Raw genomic sequence first — 19,641 nt, 5'->3', positions numbered from 1 at the left:
TATATATTCTTATTAAATTGAATATATGTACTGTATATATCTATATATACTGTAATATATATATATATATATATATATATATATATATATATATATAGTATACTGTATATAAAGATACATAGATTTATACTGTAATATATATATATATTATACTGTATATAAAGATACATAGATTTATACTGTAATATATATATATATATTATACTGTATATAAAGATACATAGATTTATACTGTAATATATATATATATATATATATATATATATATATATATATATATATTATACTGTATATAAAGATACATAGATTTATACTGTATGTATTATCCATTTTTGTGACCAAAAGTTCTTGTGTAACTTTTAAGGCCAGAACGGATATAAAAAAGATGAAAAGTGCTTAGAATTAAATTCACATAAATGGAAATCAGACATATATTTAATATGGTAATGTTAAGCCACAGATTAGGAAGCATGCTAATTAAATGCTCGCACAGCTTTGTCTGACCTATAAAAAATGGGGAAAAAAATTGTGAAAATCTGCATCTTTTGGCAGCAAAGGACCTCACTTGAAGAGGATTTTCTCTTGAAAACGATCTGTCTCTGGAGCTGGTTAAAATGTCAAGATATGCTCAGCTTGAGGATGAACAGCGCAGGCCGTGCTCCGCAGGCTGCACCAGCAATAACATTATATAGAGAGTCCTAGCTGTGCAATCTGCGATCAATCAACAAATACCTCTTGGGAAACAGTTTAATTAGTCTGCCATTTTAAAGGGAAACAACGGTATAGTTTTTCATTTTTTGTTATGATCAGAAACTGAAACTGGAAGCCTGTCATATATTTGATTTTCACATGTTTAGTTCTATACATGAGCATGGGAACATTACCTGTGGACATATATTTGGACTTCTCTGTTAAAGCTGAACTCCAGGCACAAAAACTTTCATATAAGCATATTTCTCAATGTCCACAAAATATATAAATCTACTTTGTGTGCACCAAATACATTTTCAAACCCAGATGTTTTCTTGCAAAATTAGCAGTGACATCATCCCTGCGGTTGTACGAAGCCTGTGCAGAGCAGAGCTGTGGGAGGGGCCCATCTGGCTCCACCCACTAAAGGGTGCCTGCAGAAAATTACAGAAGAGGACGGAGAAAAGACTAATCTCCCTGCATAAGGAGAGAGAACAGCAGTGACCAGTCAGGCAGTTCCTGCACAGAGGCAAAGCTTCTCACTGAATTACTGCACAAATATGGAAGAAATGCACAAAGCACACCAAGTTCCAAGTAGGAATAAACATGGCTCTTGTACTTCAGCTTTAAGCTAGCCATACAGTGGGTATCGAAAGTTTGAGCACCCCGGGTAAAAATTTGTATTAATGTGCATAAAGAAGCCAAGGAAAGATGGAAAAATCTCCAAAAGGCATCAAATTACAGATTAGACATTCTTATAATATGTCAACAAAAGTTAGATTTTATTTCCATCATTGACACTTTCAAAGTTACAGAAAAAAAAAATGGTGTCTGCAAACGTTTGGGCACCCTGCAGAATTTATAGCATGCACTGCCCCCTTTGCAAGGCTGAGACCTGCCAGTGTCATGGATTGTTCTCAATCATCATCTGGGAAGACCAGGTGATGTCAATCTCAAAGGTTTTAAATGCCCAGACTCATCTGACCTTGCCCCAACAATCAGCACCATGGGATCTTCTAAGCAGTTGTCTAGAAAATTGAAACTGAAAATAGTTGACGCTCACAAAGCTGGAGAAGGCTATAAGAAGATAGCAAAGCGTTTTCAGATGTCAATATCCTCTGTTCGGAATGTAATTAATAAATGACAGTCATCAGGAACAGTGGAAGTTAAAGCAAGATCTGGAAGACCAAGAAAAATATCAGACAGAACAGCTCGCAGGATTGTGAGAAAAACAATTCAAAACCCACATTTGACGGCACGATCCCTCCAGAAAGATCTGGCAGACACTGGAGTTGTGGTACACTATTCCACTATAAAGAGATACTTGTACAAATATGGTCTTCATGGAAGAGTCCTCAGAAGAAAACCTCTTCTACGTCCTCACCACAAAAATCAGCGTTTGAACTTTGCAAATGAACATATAGACAAGCCTGATGCATTTTGGAAAGAAGTTCTGTGGACCGATGAGGTTAAAATTTAACTTTTTGGCTGGAATGAACAAAGGTATGTTTGGAGAAGAAGGGGCACAGAATTTAATGAAAAGAACCTCTGTCCAACTGTTAAGCATGGGAGTGGATCAATTATGCTTTGGGGTTGTATTGCAGCCAGTGGCACAGGGAACATCTGATGAGTAGAAGGAAAAATGGATTCAATAAAATTTCAGCAAATTTTGGATGGTAACTTGATGCCATCTGTAAAAAAATCTGAAGTTAAAGAGAGGATGGCTTCTACAAATGGATAATGATCCTAAATACACCTCAAAATCCAGGGGGGATTACATCAAGAGGCGTAAACTGAAGGTTTTACCATGGCCTTCACAATCTCCTGACCTCAACATAATTGAAAATCTATGGATAGACCTTAAAAGAGCAGTGCGTGACAGACAGCCCAGAAATCTCAAAGAACTGGAAGACTTTTGTAAGGAAGAATGGGCAAAGATACCTCAAACAAGAATTGAAAGACTCTTGGCTGACTACAAATAGCGTTTACAAGCTGTGATACTTGCCAAAGGGGGCAGTACAAGATATTAACTCTGCAGGGTGCCCAAACTTTTGCAGACACCATTTTTTTGTTTTCTGTTATTTTAAAAGTGTAAATGATGGAAATAAAATCTAACTTTTTTTGACATATTATAAGAATGTCTAATCTGTAATTTGATGCCTTTTGGGGATTTTTCCATCTTTCCTTGGCTTCTTTATGCACATTAATACACATTTTTACCTGGGGTGCCCAAACTTTCAATCCCCACTGTATATGATGCACATTTTGTCTGGTTTCCTAATGAACAAGCCAAAATTTGGTCCATGGGTGGCCATGTCATGTGGACAGTGAAAGAGGTCTTGTAGGTAGCCTGGCACCGGGCACTATACTGGGCGGCAGGGTCCCTGACTTAGGGCCCATTGCAGAATAGAATTTTCCTAAAGACTGGGCCTGTAACCACATATATGCAGGGCCATACAGCCTAAGTGCAGTGGTTTCACTCTTTACTATAGTAAAGTAAGGTGTGTTGTGAAGAGCTGGTGGAGGATGATCAGTGTACTGTAGACCACTTTCTCCCTCAAAATGACTCTGTAGTCTGTGCCGGGACAGGTGTCACTGGCAGGTAATAAGATATTACCCTACTGTGTGGCATCTAGTGAAGCAGTTTGGCTTCCATCCATGAGATGGCGCTAACACACCTGAATGATAATAGAAGGCAATCAGAATGCAGTTCCCCCATGGTAACAACTTGGTGGGCTAGTGAGGCAGTTTAGCCTCCAGCCATGAGATGGCGCTAACCCAGCTGAATAATATTACAAGACAATTAACATGCAGTTTGCCTATGCTAATAGGCTTTTTTAAATGTATATTAATAATTCATATTTATTAAAGTTCCATGTGAAGGGGATTGGGTGCATTAACCACGCATTACCTTTTTAGGGTGCATAAATATACCATCTACTTTATTAACTGAATGCTGGGAGGTCATAAGTGATCCTACAGGGGTCCTGACTCCTGAGTACTAACTGTTATAACTGTTATACAGATCCATTATAATTTGTATGGTTGGTAATGGTGAATGCGTGCTTTACTTTATTTAATGCTTTAGGTCCCCCCTCAGGTTAAAGGGACTTAAAGTATTTGTTACCCCAACATTTCATATTCCTGGTATGTGCCTGCTGTACCATGTACTTGTATGAAAAAGTATCCTGTTCTCTTTGTATTGCTTCCTTTATGTGAAATCCCTGGTGTCCCTGCTAGTCCCCTTGCTTTCCTATTAAAAACTGACCACACTAAGCAGGACAGCACACCGTGGTCAGTTCTCTAGCTCTGTTGGAAACTCTGCCTGTTCTCCTCCAATGATCAGGCTTGTTGTGACACGCCCCCCGCTGCATAGCCTCTCACTGGGAAGCTCAGTGTCCTGTTGTTTCTCCTCCCCCAGCTATTTTGCAGCTGAGAACAGAGGGAATGTGATCACTTATAGAAATGGGGAAAAAATTTATTTATAATGTTTTTTTTTAATATGTATACACAAATGTTTTACCTTTCATTTCAGTTTTAAACCTAATGGGTTGTTTTACAAGGTGATCATTTACAATCCCTTTAAAAACATAAGGCAATGCTGTAATAAGATTTTCATGTAGCACTGCCCCCTTGAGGACTGCTGGATATTACACTTTCGGGGTCCCCCTGGGTTACCGTTAGCAACTGCAGCATGCACAATTTAACTCTTTACTCTCTGGCTCAGTCAATAAACAGTCTAGGTAATGTAGTTGTTTTTGTGCTTTTATTTAAATTAGGTATGGGAGAAGGGAAGAGTGGGATACTCCAACTTGAACTATTCACAATAGGTGATGACTTCCGTGTGAAGATGCAGCCAGGCTGCTGATTCACCTTGCCACTTTGAATTTAGGATTACTGATTAGGATGAATTATCTTCAGGATACACTCCTAGTACCCCCTTTCACTCCACCTGCTGACACTTGTCCTCTGACTATCCTACACTAAGGTGCCCCCCCCCCCCCCAGGTCAGGCCCCTAGACACAATCCCATGTACTCACGATACTGTTTTTCGAGGGTCTCCAGTGTCTTAACCCCTCCAGTCAGCTCTCATGGACCTCTGGGTTCAGCTCCTTCCTTCCTGGTCCCCAGGCCAACCACCTGTGACCGCATGCCACTGCTAAAGAGGAGGAGGCAGCCGCCACCCTTCCTCCAGGACTCTGCTCTCCAGCCAAAGACCCCTCAGCACATGTGCTCCTGGCTTTTATACCACACCCCACAATGCACCGAGACAACCAGTCTGTGACAATCACTGGGGCTGTGTCAAAGCCTGTGCACCCATTGGTCAGAATTCCTCCACTGTCCAATATGCTTCCCTATTGGACCAGTGTGAAACACTCCCTAGACCAGATGAATCACACACTGAGCACCATGAGCAGACCTAACTCACGGATCCTGCTCTCTGGTAGGCAGAAAGCAATATAGGTTTTCCTGCCGCTCCTCTGATAGGCAGACAGAGGCAAAACTCTACTCTCTCACTAGCACCTACCTAGGAGGGTGCTACATACAGATAACATACAGAGGGGCAATTCACTAAAGGCAAATAGACAGTTCACTTTTAAAGGAAATTTCAGCCAGAGCTTAGTAAATGAGGTGACGCTCTTCTGACTTCCATCATCCAATCATCTGCAAGCAAAATGCTTTTTTTTTTTTGTATTGTCCTTGCACATGATTGGGTATTCTTTACAAGGTGAGACTTCACCACATTCACTAAGCGCTGGGGCAAACTCCCTTGCAAAGCGTAACTCACTTCAATAACAGTCTATTTGCCTTTAGTAAATCAGCCCCACTATTTATAAATTGATGCCCCTATTCAGGATTGCATGGGGAAGTGGATAGGTTGGAACACATAAAGATGCCTCAGGCCCTTTAGAGCTCTACATTGCCCTGATTTAAAACAGTATAATACTTATTGATAATATACTTTATACTGTAAGAGCGTAACATTTATTTAACGTTTATTATGGGCCCAAGGTGGAGGTTTACACTTTTTAATAATATTATGTATATATGTACTGTATAGTTCATTTGGTTAAAGGGGCTTAAATACACGAGGCAATGTTGCAAGAAGACTCCTACATAACCTTACATCGGGGAGATTTACTAAAGGCAATTATACTATTCACTTTGCAAGGGAAGTTGCACTTTGCAAGGGAATTTGCCCTGTAGCTTAGTCAGGGCCGGATTAAGAGCATCATGGGCTTGGTGCTGAGGATTTTGAAGGGCCTTAAGGGCCGTGCCTTGGCATGCACCCAGAGGAGGAAGGGTGCAGCCATGCATGCCTAATTCAACATGGGATGCTGTCTCTGAAGCCCATAAACACATCCATGCATCGGCAACTGTCCCTCCTTGTCCGGCCTTCGTGCTGTGTGGGGAGGTTCTGAGGGTGCTGCCTGGGGAAGCGAGCATAGAAGCCAGACTTCTGTGTTTACAAGTGACAGAAGAGCGGTAACAGTGAATATGGCCAACCCGGGGCCTATATAAAGGTAGGGGCCTGGAGCTGCAGCTCCAATAGCCCCTACGTTAATCTGGCCCTGAGCTTAGTGAAGGAAATGAAGCTCTGCTGACTTCTATTATCCAATCATGTGCAAACAAAATGCTGTTTTTTTTATTTTCCTTGCAATTGATTGGGTATTGTTTGCAAAGAGAAACTTTACCACGTTCACTAAGCGCTGAGGCAAATTCTCTTGCAAAGTGCAACTCGCTTACAAAGTGAACAGCCTATTTGCCTTTAATAAATCAACCCTACTATGTGAACCAATGCCCCTATTCAGGGTTGCATGAAAGACTGGATAGGTGGCCCACGATACACATCAAGTGATTCAGGCCCTTTATAGCTCTGAATTGTCTTGATATATTACAGCATACTCACTGATAATATATAAGAGCTGGACATATTTGCTACCGGCCCAAGGTAGAGGCTTACACATTGAATATTATTATGTATATGTATAGCATCATTTTTGTTCTGCCCATGTACATGAGGCCTGAAAAGCATCTGTATGAGGCTTACCCTTGCTGGAGATCTCCATATATTATTATGCGTTGTAGTAATATTGCGATCTTACATCTACAGAAGCTGTGCTGTAATTACAGCCTATACTCTCTCTTAGTCAGAGCTCAGTGTCAGGCTATAGTGACCCCTTGGACGTTGACCTGTCTTCTGTCTGTGTTCAGGAACAATAAGGCTCCATGTACACGGGACGCTGGAAATGGCCGTTTAGGAGCAGTTGGGTGTTTTTTTCAGAAGCCCCTGAACGCAGCTCCATGTTATCTTATCTGTCCACGTACACATGGTCGTTTATAGTCATTTGCAGGCAGTTGCGTTCAGGGACTTTGTTTAGAACGCAATTATTTGCGTTCGAACGTGTGTTTCCTGGCGTTTCAAACGCACAAACACGTCCGAACGCGTCCGAACGCGATGACCCGCGTTTAGTGTTCGCGTTTTTCCATTTTAAAGGGGAATCATTTTTTTGACCTCTAGGAACGGTTCTAAACGCAAACGCCCGCTAAACGCGGGTGCAAACGCGACCGAACGGACGTTTCAAACGTCCTAAAAATTCCAGCATTCAAAGGGACTTTTAACAACGTCCCGTGTACATGGAGCCTTACTCTCTCTCTGCGCCACTGGAAGGTAAAACTGTCCATTGCAAAGCATTTTGTTTTCTATGACAATGACAGCAATTTTTATATGACAGCCTTTTCACTATCTGAACTCGGCCAAGGAGCTCAGGATCTGTGACAGCTCTGACCGGGAGAGAATACAAGTAAGTAATCAAAAGTGAGTAATCTCTGAGAGGTAAGGGTGTCCTAATATACCAATTCAAGAACACAAATTTAGATTATTACAATTGTCCTATGGTGACTAGTTCTCTTTAAGAGCATGTATTCTTAAATATGAAATAAAAATGTTCTGTGAGTTTTCAAACCGCTATCCCTTACGGATTATTAATTAAGAAGAGTACGTTATCACAGCCAGATGGATGGGATTTCCCACACCTGTGCATTTTGTATGATCTGCATAAATCTTCCCTGTCATTTATGTATGCACAGCAAAACTAGTCACAGCCTATGCTAGCACAGCAGCTGCAGGATTGCTGTTTTGGAAATTTTAGGCTGACGATTTGGTCTCAAAGGAGAACATGATTTTAGGGCCATAAAGGTCTTACTGACGACACATATGCTTTATGGACGTCAACAATGAGGTCTTTACATCAATGTATTTAAAGATCAATTCTAGCTGTAAATGCTATTTCTAAATTTAGTAACCCAGCGTGACCTTCTTATACTTGTAGTGCCGTTCTAAGCAAAAAAGGAAGATATACAGTATCTCACAAAAGTGAGTACACCCCTCACATTTTTGTAAATATTTTATTATATCTTTTCATGTGGCACTGGCAACACTTAAGAAATGACACTTTGCTACAAAGTAAAGTAGTGAGTGTACAGCTTGTATAACAGTGTAAATTTGCTGTCCCCTCAAAATAACTCAACACACAGCCATCAATTTCTAAACCGCTGGCAACAAAAGTGTGTAAACCCCTAAGTGAAAATGTCCATATTGGGCCTAATTTGCAATTTCCCCTCCCCAGTGTCATGTGACTCGTTAGTGTTAAAAGGTCTCAGGTGTGAATGGGGAGCAGGTGTGTTATATTAGTCGTTATCGCTCTCACTCACTCATACTGGTCACTGGAAGTTCATCATGGCACCTCATGACAAAGAACTCTCTGAGGATCTAAAAAAAGAATTGTTGCTCTACATAAAGATGGCCTAGGCTATAAGAATATTGCCAAGACCCTGAAACTGAGCTGCAGCACGGTGGCCAAGACCATACAGGGGTTTAAAAGGACAGGTTCCACTCAGAACAGGCCTCTCCATGGTCGACCAAAGAAGTTGAGTGCACATGCTCAGTGTCATTTCCAGAAGCTGTCTTTTGGAAATAAATGTATGAGTGCTGCCAGCATTGCTGCAGAGGTTGAAGGGGTGGGGGGTCAGCCTGTCAGTGCTCCGACCATAAGCCGCACACTGCATCAAATTGGGGTGCATGGCTGTTGTCCCAGAAGGAAGCCTCTTCTAAAGATGATGCACAAGAAAGCCCGCAAACAGTTTGCTGAAGACAAGCAGACTAAGGTTATGGATTACTGGAACCATGTCCTGTGGTCTGATGAGACCAAGATAAACGTATTGGTTCAGATGGTGTAAAGCGTGTGTGGCGGCAACCAGGTGAGGAGTACAAAGACAAGTGTGTCTTGCCTACAATCAAGCATGGTGGTGGGAGTGTCATGATCTGGGGGTGTATGAGTGCTGCCAACACTGGGGAGCTAAAGTTCATTAAAGGAACCATGAATGCCAACATGTACTCTGATATACTGAAGCAGAGCATGATCCCCTCCCTTCGGAGACTGGGCTGCTGGGCAGTATTTTTAACATGATAACGACTCCAAACACACCTCTAAGACGACCATTGCCTTACTAAAGAAGCTGAGGGTAAAGGTGATGGACTGGCCAAGCATATCTCCAGACCTAAACCCTATTTAGCATCTGTGGGGCATCCTCAAAAGGAAGGTGGAGGAGCGCAAGGTCTCTAACATCCACCAGCTCCATAATGTCGTCATGGAGGAATGGAAGAGGACTCCAGTGGCAACCTGTGAAGCTCTGGTGAACTCCATGCCCAAGAGGGTTAAGGCAGTGCTGGAAAATAATGGTGTCCACACAAAATATTGACACTTTGGGCCCAATTTGGACATTTTAACTTAGGGATGTACTCACTTTTGTTGCAAGCAGTTTAGACATTAATGGCTGTGTGTTGAGTTATTTTGAGGGGACAGCAAATTTACACTGTTATACAAGCTGTACACTCACTACTTTACATTGTAGCAAAGTGTAATTTCTTCATTGCTGTCACATGAAAAGATATAATAAAATATTTACAAAATATTTACAAAAATGTGAGGAGTGTACTCACTTTTGTGAGATACTGTATATTGTCCCACTGGTGCTCAGGAATTGGGTGCAGGCATAAAATATCACCATCCAGTAGTGTGTAATATGCTTAGAAAAATTGCCATTTGGTGAAACATATCAGTGTGTGGCTTGTGGAGTGGTGTAAAGCTGAGGCCATCTCAGATATGGTAACAACATAGACTGGACTGGGAGAACGGCGATTTTTCTAAGCTTAGTAACCCAGCGGATATAAAAATAAAGAAATGAAGTTCAGGCTCCAATACTTACCTCTTCCTTGGCGTTGTCCCCTACAGGCTCATTATTGCGAGTTGAATGACGTCCACTGTCTTTCTTTCCACTTCCTGAGAGTGGAGGGAGTCATGGACATAGTGATTCACATAAGATCACGGATTAGGCCAACAACCTTCTCTTTTTTATAACGCAACCTGAAACCTTGATACCCATTTTAACCACTTGCCGACCGCCGCACGACTATTTACTGCGGCGGTCAGCCCCGTGCAGGCAAAGTGACGTAGGACTACGTTGCTCATTCCCGCCTGTCTGGTCTGCGCCCCCCCCCGCCACCGCCGATGGCTTGATTGGGTTCAGAACCGATCAGTCATCAGGTCCAGGCCAATGATTTTTGGCTTGGACCTGTTGATCGGTCCTGCCCAATCAGATTCTATTCTGAGCCTGTGTAATGTAAGCTTTTTGGATTCATAGAGAGGAGAAAGCACATCTAAACTGTGAGTACTGCACCAAGCACACCCACATACACTTAGATAGGCACACTTAACCCTCGATCGCCCCCCCCCCAGATAACCCCTACACCCCCTGTCACAACACACACTGTATACAGTACATAGCATTTTCCTATATACCCGTATAAGTGTGATTTGTGACCAGGTGTAGCTCTTGCGGCCCCCCCCTTTTTCACTTAAAATACCTGCCACCCCCCCAATAAATATTTAACCCCCTGATCATCCCCCGTTATCCCTGTCCCCCCTGTCACATTGCACACGAATACAAACGTAATATACTGTTTTTCTGTATTTTGTATTAGTGCGATTGTGACTTGAGTTAGCGCTAGTGACTTAGTTTCTGTCCCAAGTAGGTTTAGGGTCCCCGCCACCCCCCCAATAAAGTTTTAACCCCCTGATCCCCCCTGATCACCCCCAGTTAACCCCTTCCCCCTGTCACATTGCACACTAATACAAACGTAATGTATTTTTACTGTATTTTGTATTAGTGTGATTGTGACTTGAGTTAGCGCTAGCGAGTTAGTTTCTGTCCCAAAGGAGGTTTAGGGTCCCCGCCACCCCCCCAATAAAGATTTAACCCCCTGATCACCCCCAGTTAACCCCTTCATTGCCCTGTCACACTGTCACTTTTATAGTGTACAGTTTTTTTTCTGATCACTATTATTATTGACACAGGTGACATTAGCTAGTGTTAGTGTCAGTCTAAAATAGCGCAGATCCCCGGCACATAGTTAGAAATGACCCCTTGATTACCACACACACACACAAAACCGCTGTGTTAGCAGAGTCTGGCTTGATCCCTGCTTGCATTAGCAGTTTTTTTTGGTAGCGTTTGAAATAGTCCTTGACAACCAGGTGCTTTTATTACCTGTGAGTCACACTACTGCACCGATAAATTTAGTTACCAAAATTTCCAAACGTTGGTACAGTAGTGCAGAGGCTTATAGTATACTGACCATGTCAGATCAGAGCGATGGGGAAGCCTCACTGGCAGAATCAGGGTCAGTATACGAACCTGATGATAGCAGCGGCTCCCTGACAGATAGCTCCGACGGCGGATGGGTCCCTGTTAGACCCAGGTGTACCCGACCCCATTCTGGAGTTGTTGAGATGCAGGAATCGCAGGTTGCTCGTATAGAGCAGAGTGTCGGTACTAGTGCCGCTCATCCTTCTGGCGGCCTGGCAAGCGCCAGCGGCCTAGTACACCCTGGACCTAGTACAACCAGCACTGCAGTAACACTTGGTGACGTGGCGAGTCCCATAAGTGCAGTTGAAGCTGGTGTGGTGGCTAGCACGAGTAGTGGCCCGCAGCCACCGCGTATTCGAAGACAGGCCCATAGAGCCCATAGTGCCCTCCCTGATGTGCTGGCATATCCCAATTGGCAACCCACTGATTCTACAGCACCAGTACTTCCCCCATTCACTGCCCAACCTGGAATCTACGTGGAGACAGCTGGTTTTACGCCCCTGAACTTTTTTGAGCTGTTCTTCACGGAAGATCTTTTCGGATCTATTGTGGATCAATCAAATTTATATGCACAACAATTTATCGCTGCCAGCCCAAATTCGCCCCTTGCCAGACCATTCGGCTGGAAACCTATAACAGTTCCCGATTTTAAAATCTTTCTGGGCCTTTCCCTCAACATGGGCATAACCAAACAGAGTGAATTGCGGCTATATTTGTCCACTAGCCCACTTCACCATATGCGCATGTACTCTGCCTCCATGTCCAGGGTGAGATACGAGCAAATTCTGCGATTTATGCATTTCAGCAACAATGAAATCTGTCGTCCTCGGGGAGACCCTGGATATGATCGGCTCCACAAAATTCGGCCCCTCATAGACCACTTCAATCAGCGGTTTGCAGCCTTGTTTACACCCGAACAAGTTGTCTGCATTGACGAGTCCCTGATTAAGTTTACTGGCCGACTTGCTATGAAACAGTACCTCCACAGCAAGCGTGCCAAGTACGGGATCAAGCTGTACAAGCTCTGTGACAGGGCCACAGGCTATACAGTTAGTTTCCGGGTCTATGAGGGAAAAGAGAACACTATGGAGCCCCCCAACTGCCCAGACTACATAGGGAGCAGCGGCAAGATAGTTTGGGACTTGGTGTCACTCTTATCCGGAAAGGGGTACCATTTGTACGTGGACAACTTCTACACAAGCGTGCCACTATTTAGTCATCTTCTTGAATTACAAATTGGCGCATGTGGCACCATGCAACCTAATCGCCGGGGCTTCCCCCAACGGCTTGTAAATTTCCGTCTTAGTCGGGGGGAGAGAGCCTGATTGAAAACAGACAAATTGCTTGCAGTGAAGTGGAGGGATACACGGGATGTTTTTGTTCTGTCCTCCCTTCACGCAGACACGACGATCCAACTACGGTAACTGGCATTATGGAGAAACCCCTCTGTGTCCATGAATATAACCTTAATATGGGAGGGGTGGACCTTAACGACCAGCTTTTGGCGCCGTATTTAGTTGCCCGTAAAGCCAGACGCTGGTACAAAAAAGTGTCTGTTTATTTATTCCAATTGGCTATGCTGAACGCCTTCGTCCTATATAGGGCGTCAGGACGAACTGGATCCTTCCGAGAATTCCAGGAAGCGATTATCCTTGCCTACCTGTACCCAGGAGGCATGCCTGCCCAACTTCCCCTTCCAGATGCAGTGAGCCGGCTGCATGAGAGACATTTTCCACATGTCCTCCCTTGTACCCCTACCCAAACTCACCCCCAAAGAAGATGTCGTGTCTGTAGCAGGTGCGGATTTAGGCGTGACACCCGCTATTATTGTCCCAGATGTCCTGACCAACCTGGTCTCTGCATCGGGGAATATTTAGAGCGCTACCATACACTAGTAGAGTATTAGTGTAGGGCACACAAACAGAGGGTCTCGAAAGATGTTCGATGGCTATCGACATTTTGAGATACCCAAGCTGGAAAATCGCAGTTCACAGAAAAAAAAGTGTTCCAAAAAAAAAATTAAAAATCCAAAAACAGTTGTCGTGTCAGTCATTTTTTATGTTCTTCTACTCTTCCTACTGTACTTTTACTGTACTTTTACTGTACTTTGTTTGTATTTCATTCTTTTGTTAACCTTTTTTCTCTTGCAGGTACCCTGCCACATTGATTTTATATATTCTGACACAAACAGCGTTTGCGCACAGCATATATGGATACCTCTGATGGCAGCAGCTGTGGTAGGCTGATTTCAGCACTGCAGTTAAAATACCTTTTAGGTATACGTGGAATATTGTCATGTATACCCACCATTAAATTCAGTGGGTGGCTGTTTGGGCGGTTAATGATGAGTAATACTACACAATATTCCTGTGGTGATTTCTGTTAGGTTCTCTTTTTTTTTTTCGTTCAGCCCACAGGTTGCATGAAAAAAAAAAAAACCTACACTATATGCCAAACAAGGACCAGCAATGTACTGGTACGTTGCTGGACTTTGAGTGGTTATACCAGGATGATGCCTGCGATTTAGGCATCACCTTGGTATCGTTTTTTACAGCCAGTGGTCGGCTTACATGTAAAAGCAATCCTAGCAGATAATTGGCCGCTAGACTGCTTTTACATGCAGTGGGAGGGGACCCCCCACCGCCGCCTTCCGCCGCCTTCCGTGGTTTTTCTCGGGCTCTCCTGTCCCACCGGTTAACCCGAGAGTGCAGCCGGTGGTTCAATTATCTAACCATAGAGCTGATTGGAGATGAGAATGGCTCCAATCATCTCTTTGGCCTAAGATACCGGAAGCTACGAGCATTTCATGACTTCTGTTTCGTCAGAAATAAACACCAGCGCCATTGAGAAATTGGGAAAGTATTTTATCACACCAATTTTGGTGTGGTCAGATACGTTAAGGTCAGAGGAGAGATCTAGAGTCTAAAAGACCCCAATTTTTTAAAAAAAGTGTACCTGTCACTACAGATTGCTATCATAGGGGACATTTAAATTTACTGTGATAACAATAAAAATTATTAAAAAAAAAAAAATGAAAGGAAAGGTGTCAAAATAACATAAAAAAGCAAAATAAAAAAAAAAATAAAAAAATCAAGCCCCCCGTCCCCCCGTGCTTGCGCGCAAAGGCGCACGCAAGCGTTGGTCTAGTGTCATATGTAAACCGGAATTGCAGCATGCATGTGAGGTATCGCCGCGAACGCCAGGTCAAGTGCACTAATTCTTGCAGTAGACCTCCTCTGTAAGTCTAAATTGGTAACTTGTAAAGACGTTTAAAGGCTTCTAAAAATGTACGTAGTTTGTTGCCGCTGCACAGGCGTGCGCAATTTTTAAAGCATGTCATGTTTGGTATCTATGTACTCGGCATGAGATCAGCTTTTAAATTTTACCAAACAATTTGGAATTATATAGTGTATTTGTGCAATAAATTAAAAAAAAATTATTTTTTTTTGCAGAAATTGCGTTTGGAAAATCTGTGCGCAAATACTGTTGGACAAAAAAATTTGCAACATCACCCATTTTGTTCTATAGGGCCTCTGCTTTAAAGAAATATATAATGTTTGGGGGTTCAAACTAATTTTCTAGTAAAAAAAAAATATTTTTTCATGTAAACAAAAAGTCACAGAAAAGGCTTGGTTTTCAAGTGGTTAGAAGAGTGGGTGATGTGTGGCTAAGATTGAGCATAAAATGCCGGGACAGTTCAAACACCCCCCAAATGACCTCTTTTTGAAAAGTAGACACCCAAAGCTATTTGCTGAGAGGCACATTGAGTCCATGGAGTATTTTATATTTTGCCCTAAGTTTCGGGAAGATGACAATTTGTTTTTTTTTTTTTGTTTTGTTTTTTTTTTTACAGAAAGTTGTCACTAAATGATATATTGCTCACGCATGCCATGGGTATATGTGAAATGACACCCCAAAATATATTCTGTTACTTCTCTTGAGTACAGGGATACCATACCACATGTGTGAGACTTTTTGGGAGCCTAGCTGTGTACAGGACCCCGAAACCAATCCCCATCTTCAAGTTTTCTAATGGCGTAAATTGCTTATTTTACCTCTGCACTACCTGTCACAGTTTCAGAGGCCCTGAAATTTCAAGATAGCACAAACCCCCCCCAAATGACTCCATTTTGCAAAATAGACACTCTAAGCTATTTGCTGAGAGGCATGGTGAGTCCATGGAATATTTTATATTTTGCCACAAGTTTCGGGAAAATTATTATTTCTTTTTTTTTTTTTTGTTTTTTTACACAAAGTTGTCACTAAATGATATATTGCTCACACATGCCATGGGTATATGTGAAATGACACCCCAAAATACATTCTGCTGCTTCTCCTGAGTACAGGGATACCACATGTGTGAGACTTTTTGGGAGCCTAGCTGTGTACGGGACCCCGAAAACCAATCCCCATCTTCAGGTTTTCTAATGGCGTAAATTGCTTATTTTACCTCTGCACTACCTGTCACAGTTTGAGAGGCCCTGAAATTTTAGGATAGCACAAAACCCCCCCAAATTACCCCATTTTGCAAAGTAGACACTCCAAGCTATTAGCTGAGGGGCATGAGGAGTCCATGGAATAGTTTATATTTTGCCACAAGTTTCGGGAAAATTATTTATTTATTTATTTGTTTTGTTTTTTTTACACAAAGTTGTCAGTAAGACTCGGTTCACACTGGGGCGGCACGACTCTGTACTACTTCGGGGGCGACTTGTGCATTCCCATGCACCACGACTTCGGAGCGACTTGCAAGGACTTCACGTAATGGAAGTCTATGCAAGTCGCTCCGAGGTCACCCGAAGTAGTACAGGACCCTTTTTCTAACTCGGAGCGACTTGTGTCGCTCCTATTAGAACGGGTCCTGTACCAGTCAATGGACCGCGAGGGAGCGCGACTTGTCAGGCTGACAAGTCGCCTGACAAGTCGCGCTGGTGTGAATGGAGTCTTAATGATATAATGCTCACACATGCCATGGGTGTATGTGAAATGACACCCCAAAATACATTCTGCTGCTTCTCCTGAGTACAGGGATACCCCATGTGTGAGACTTTTTGGCAGTCTAGCCGCGTACAGGACCCAGAAAACCAATCCGTACACAGCTAGGCTCCCAAAAAGTCTCACATATGTGGTATCCCTGTACTCAGGAGAAGCAGAAGAATATATTTTGGGGTGTAATTACACAGATACCCATGGCATGTGTGAGCAATATATCATTTCAATGACAACTTTGTGTAAAAAAAAAAAAATTATGTTTTTAGTCATTTTTCAAACACCTGTGACAAAAAAATGAAATATTCAATGAGCTCAACATGCCTCTCAGGACATTCTTTAGGATGTCATCTTTCCAAAAAGTGGTAGTTTAGGGGGATTTTGTACTGCCCTGCCATTTTAGCACTTCATGAAAAGAGATAGGCAGTCAGAAATTAAAGCTGCGTAAATTTCAGTATTTACACCATAGTTTGTAGACGCTATAACTTTTGCGCAAACCAATAAAAATACGCTCATTTAAATTTTTTTTGTCAAAGACATGTAGCTAAATACATTTTGGCCAAAATATTTTGGACGGCGAAACGCATCTAGCGATTGGCTGAGCGGACCTGACGTCACTTACGGCCGGTGAGGCGCACGCTGCGAGAGCAGCAAACCACGAGCCGTGCTTTAATGTCGCTCGTTTGTAATTTATGTTTGTGAGTATACTTCCTTGTTCTTAATAAACTTCAAGTCAAAAACGTACTTCACTATGTTTTGGCCTCTGTTTTATGCCTGAGGGAACCTGGAGTATGCACTAAGAATCATTCAAGGATCGATTCCAACCCAGTGAGGTGTTCAAGCTGGCAAGGCAAGCTGCTATTTCTTGACTGAACTGCAGATGACCGAGCGATCTGTGGTGAGTAGACTACCACAAGGGGGTGAGCACCTGAATTAACACAGCAGAAGCACTATTTGCACTTTGATGGATATTATGGACGTTTTTACCAAATTATCACAGTTATATTTATATGTTCACTGATCAGCACAATATTTATGGAGTTTTAGCAGTGGAGTTGATCTAGTGAGTGATAGAGTGACACATAGGGGGGCATGGTCAGAGACCCCTCTAGAGAGGTGCATGGCCTCCCTCACCCATTTAAGGGCCGCCAGGGAGGCGAATACCAAATCAATGCAGGAAAGGGTTTTGTAGGTATTGGAGAGGCATGTGTACTCTCTGGAATGTGGGTGAAGATTTCTCCACACATCTTTTAATAGGAATAAAGTGTCTGCCCACTGTGACAGGGCAGTGGAGGTGTGAAGAACCACCACCTTAGGGTGAAATGTTAGCCCTTCCTGATGCCGGGGGTCAGGGGGGCGCTAAATATGGTTTAAAGATCCAGCTATTAAGGTGAGCGTTGATCCAAAAGAGTGGAGGTGGTGCTTTCTCACACGGATTCATCATTCACAAGCACTTTTAAAGTGGAGAATTGTGGCAGTGGAATAATTTGTTTGACTGCACATTCACGGCCACTAATGTGTAGATACTTTTTCAGTAATTCTTGATCACTTATATTGGAGCACTTTGAATTTATATTTCTAAAAGGTGCATTTGAGCGTGGTGCCCCCTTCTGTTCTACATATATTTGAGCAAGGTTTCTACTTTGCAGCACTGCAGCTTTTAGTTGCATCATTGCATTTTTCACATTTGGGTAAGTGCAAAAATTTTGTTTTATATTAATGCATCAGAAATCAGAAGGAGAAAGAAAAAGGCAGGACTGACCCCACATGCTTAGGAATTCAGAGCCAAAAATACACTGTGCTGTTAAGATGACATTAGGAACACGTTATATTTCTGGCACATCAAAAGTGCGAAGGGCTTCAAAAAAATTAAATTTTTTCATATATTTATATCAGACAAAATGTTTTGTCCTGGCGCCTGTGCTGCCGCTGGAATGGGAACAATAATTCTAGCACCAAACCTCCTTCGTAACACTAAACTGATGACCTATAGCGTAAAATATAGGGTACTGACATGTTTGAGGTTTGACATGTTTGGTATCTATTTACTTGGTGCAACCTCGGCTTTTATATTTTACCAAAAAATTGGGTAATTTATTGCGTACCTTTGTGGTAATATCGTGTGACATAAAAAATTGGAACTACCACTACTTTAGTCTCTAGAATGTTTGAGGGTTTTATTTAATCTTCAGGCTTGAATTTAAACATGTGCCACAAAACGCAAAAATGGCTCTGGCTGGGAAAGGGTTAAAGGATATGTTCACCTTCAGGAACATGTTACATGTTTCACCCGTAAGATTTGTTAGTTAAAAAAAAACTGGCTCCTAACTTTTTTTAGCTGGTTCCTAGATTCAAAGGAAATTTGTCAAGTTCTGATATATACAGTATATATATATATATATATATATATATATATATATATATACACGTGTGTGTGTGCAGTATATATATTGTATATATATAAATATTATTTTCCCTTTACATATGGTTTAATCAACCAATATAGTGTTGAGAGAAAAAAGTAAGCTTTAGCTTATACAAAAAAGAAAGCAACCTTGCCTTGAACCATTAATATTATCATTGGCTCTCTAGCCTGACATCAACCCCATGTAACCTATTGTTGATCTGACTACATGTTTTATTCTGTATAGTAAATTGTCGCTCTTAAATACGTTATGTTTAATTCTAGTCGAAGAACAAGTGCAATGATTCAGCTATAAGTAATAATTGATTATATATTATTAATTTATGAATGCCTAATATGCATCAAAGGGCTGTAATGAATTATAGATGTGTTTCATATATTTATAAACTTTAGTCAACAGGATCCTTTCTCCCTGAAAAAGAAAAACTGAAATGAAACTTAATATAAAAATATCTCAATAAGGTCTTCTTTGGAGATATTCCAACTCATGAGTAGTCAACTTTGTTAATACAGGGGGCCTCAAATGCAGCCCTTGACATGACCAAAGAACCACTAGTAATGTGCAGTAAATGTAATGCTATAGAATGATGTCAGAGACTGCAGATACGCAACAGGAGATGACAAAGAAGATGGGCTTCCTTCTTTTCACTTCCTGTTTGGCTATACAACAGGAAGAAATGAGGAAATTTCACCAATTATTATTATTATTTCAGGTTCTTATATAGCGCTGTCAATTTAGGCAGCGCCAGAGACGTACCTAGGGTCTCCAACGCCCTTAGCGAGGAACTGTATCGGCACCCCCCCCCCCCCCCAGGTAGAGAGAGTTT

This window comes from Pelophylax lessonae (genome assembly GCF_965119305.1).
Source record: "Pelophylax lessonae genome assembly, chromosome: 5".
In the NCBI taxonomy this organism is placed as follows: Eukaryota; Metazoa; Chordata; class Amphibia; order Anura; family Ranidae; genus Pelophylax; species Pelophylax lessonae.
This window is presented reverse-complemented; position numbering follows the sequence as displayed.